We start from the raw sequence: 4,056 nt of genomic DNA, 5'->3' as shown, positions 1-4,056 counted from the left end.
TTCAGAGCTGTGATAAAAATTAAATAAATGAACAAAATTTTAGTAGATTCGGCAAATATATTAATAGCTTTGTTAGAGCTGTTTTTAATATAATATAGTCTCACTAAACGTCGTATTTTTTTACTAAACTTTCGGCTAGAATGTTATATTCTTCAAACGAGATTGATAAAGAATACGTTATTTAACAACTTTAGTTATATCAAACAGAAAAACAATCGATAATTATTTATTTTTAACTTAGAAAGTCTTGGAATTTTCACATATAAATAGGCAGTTTTTATTAATGTAAATATTATTGTTTTAATAAAAACATGGTTTTAAAAACAAAATAACTTGTTTGATATGAACTTTTTTTCTTCCCAATTAGGTTGTCTTGAAAAACTACAGTTTCACTTATATGCGTTATTAATTCTTTTATATAGCTTTTCCATTTGTGTACAGTACACTACCGCTTAAGTACGCAAATTGAACCCGACCAAAAAGTGCGTACTTAGCACGGGTAGTGCGTACTTTTTGACGATATAGTATAGTATGAAACTTAGTTGTTTGTTTTTTTTTCTTACAACTAGCCACCAAATAATTAAGCCAAACAAACAAGTCTTTTTATTTTAAATAACATTTAATACATAATTCTAATTTGTAAAATTTTTTAATAAATCTTAAAATGATTTATTTTTTCTATAAAAAGTTTCTACATAATTAATACATACACTTAATATAAAAAATCAATGTCAGTCAATGATTTTAAAAAAATATTAAGCTACATTTTGTTTTGTTAGAGGAAAAGTACCAAACTACATTGTGTTTACCAAACATTTTCAAAACATCAATGTAAGTACATTTAAATTAATTTATGACTTAACTATTTTGTATTTGTAGGTTTTTTTAACTTTGTCATCTATATTATTTATTTTATAGCATTACAGCTCAAATATCATTATTCTATTTACTTTTCTGGAACCACTACATAAGTTTTTTTTTTATTAACATTTAATAACAGGACTGTCACAATCTCAGGTTACTTTGGACTACTCAGGATTACTCACCCTAGTTTAAAAGTTGTGAAAGTCTCAGGCTAACTCAGCAGGTTGGCCATTCTACCTGGAAACATAAAATAATCTGGAAAAACTTGATGATTGAAAATTTAGGCAAAAAAACTGGAATTTCTTATAAGTTCTAGTATAACATCCTTTACTTTGTCTTTCTGGATAAGTGCGTACTTAAGGCGTGATGCGTACCAAAAAAAGTGCGTACTTAAGCGGTAGTATACTGTATTTTAGTTGAAAATAGTTCGCGTTAAGTAAATATTTACACAATTTTAATAAGTAAAAATTTACTATTAATAACAAAACAAATAAGAACTTGTTCTTATGAATCAAGAGACTCAAATTGTATTGTTTTATTGCCATCAAAGGTACATAAATTATTGTATTTCTATACATAAGTATAATAGATTTGAAAACAAGAACTACTATTTTGTTTTATCATAAAAAAGTTTTATTTAAAAATTTAAATATTATTAATCTAAAGTTTTGAAACTCAAAAAAGATAATATATTAGTTTAAATAACAAGAAATATTGCTCAATACTATTTTTTTTTGTTTAAAAATACAGACCAAGTACTAGTTTTCACAATTGACTAAAACAATATCTTTCAAATACTGTTATTATTTTAAAAAATTTTAAAGTTCTAAAAGCTTAATAACAGCTTATTATTAACTTTAAATCTGATTATTTCCAAAACAAGTTATTTCCCAAATGATCATTTCTAATCCGAGTATAAGGGTTTGAAAATAACACTACAGTATATAACCTATAAAAAGTTTTTACATTTGTTTATAGTAACTTTAGGGTGTTAAAGTTTACATAGGTACATCAGTCAACAATATGAGCTTACTTTGTTTTAGTTTAGGTTTTGTATGAAAACATATTGCGCGAAACAAAGAAATATGAGGGATTTCATATTCAAATAATGATAGCTTTAGTATCATGTCTTACATAAAATATGTTTAGATAAAAAAAAGAGTAAACCATTAAGAATAGTCATAATTAAGTTTATTAAAAAATCAATTATTGTTTTTTGCTACAGTTACCGTTAGAAAATTGAGGGTCTTCGAAATTTATGTATATATTATTAGAGTATTAGATATTAAAAAAAAAAAACAATCCTTTAAAACACAGCCAAGTAAGAATATTAAAAAAAAACATAATATTCTCTGGCTAAAACATCGGTAGAAGTAAAAACATCCAAAAAAACATTTTTCTCCCATTAAAAAAATTCAAACCTTAATTCAATGGATTTTTTATATATTATAGGCAAAGGAGCGTTTTGTAGAATGAAAAAAGTCTTTGTTAGCTTTAAAGACAAGGAAAATAATTGGATTTAAAGTTTGGAAATTTATTGAAAATTGCAAAAACAAATGCCAATTAAGCTAAGTTAACGCTTGTTTTTTAGAAAACGAATTTATTTGGTCTTGCCGACAAATATAAAAGCTTGTCTTAAAGTTCGATAATTAAAAAAATAAAGTTAATTATTTGTGATTTGTAATTTTAGTTCTTTATTTCGAACACAGCTAGGTATTTGCAATTGAATTTTATAATCAAGTCATAATATTTTTTTTGTCTAATTAATTTATTACATTAAAGTCAAGATGAAATAATAATCAAATAAGTACATGTGTACATTAGAACAATTTCGAATTCAATCAACTAAGGATTATGCAAAAGTATATATTAAACATTTTTAATGTTTTTTATTTATTTACGTTTTGCAATAAGTTATTAAGGAAAAAAAAGACTAGTTTAGTATTAAAAATTACTTGTACAGCTGTTTTAGCACTTTATTCCGCTTCTTTAAGCAATGTTTCAATAAATTCAACAATAATCAGTTTACTAGTAGAAGTACAAAATTTTTTAACATAAGATATTATATATCATAATTTTACAATCACATATATACTTTTTTTGTACATCTATATAAATGTTTCAATTATTTTATGGTATTTGTTGCAAGATTAAATTTTGACGTAAAGTAAAAAAAACAATTTATCGGTTAATATCTGAACAAAATGTTTTGAAAAAAAGCAACCTAGTTTTATTTGTAAGTGTACCATGTGTAGTGTACTAAATTTTTTTTGAATTTTAAGTTAATGCTTTTTTATTGTTTTTTACACATTAGCTAATGTTGAAACACATATGGTCAAAACAGGGATTCAATCCCCAGCTCGTTTGAACTCTTTAATTAAGAATTATCTTTAAATTAAAAACTTAATACTTGCAGAAGAAGAATCAATACCAAAATAATATTTTGTTAAATTTAAAATAATTTGCCTTAATTTTCATTTTGCAGCCAAAACATAGCCTAATATAAGTTTGAAGCTAGAGGAATACAAATACTTTTTTAAATTTTGTTATCTAAAAACAGAAACCTAACTCATGTGTGATTGATATCTATAGGAGTATTACCTAGGCTTAAATATAATTTTTGTTATTTATTTATTAACCAAACTTCGAAATTTATGATTTTCATTTTCTCTGATGTTAACTTGGAACTTTTTATTTATTCTAAATAACGTTTTTTTGCTTTGCATTTCACAATAAATTCCATGAGTTGGGGTTAGACTTTTGTAGTGTGACCCCTTTAAAAATTTATTTTTTTTTTGCATTTTTTAATTTATAAAGTTTTTCTCCAAAAATAACTAATATCATATATATTTTTTTAATATACTTATTTAACTTAGTTTTAGAACAAAAATTTTTTTTTATACTAATTTTTTTTTTAATAACATATGCCCAAATCAATTTTTCAAAAAAATTCAAAATTTGCATGGCTTTTGATTTTTTTACCTGGTTTAATATTTATTAAAAAACATTTAGAATTATTTTCTTTTTTAACATAAATATTTAATTAAGTTAAATGACAACATGTTTTTTTCCAATTTATTATTATTTTTTAAATATATGACCCATGTGAGTTTTACATAAATTTATAGCATCTGAGCAATAAATCCCTCAATCTCAACTACAATAAACAATTTGCTCAAGTGCTATGAATTT

This window comes from Thalia democratica, chromosome 8 (assembly GCF_965202585.1).
Source record: "Thalia democratica chromosome 8, ktThaDemo2.hap1.1, whole genome shotgun sequence".
Lineage (NCBI taxonomy): Eukaryota > Metazoa > Chordata > Thaliacea > Salpida > Salpidae > Thalia > Thalia democratica.
Note: the sequence above shows the minus strand (reverse complement) of the source record.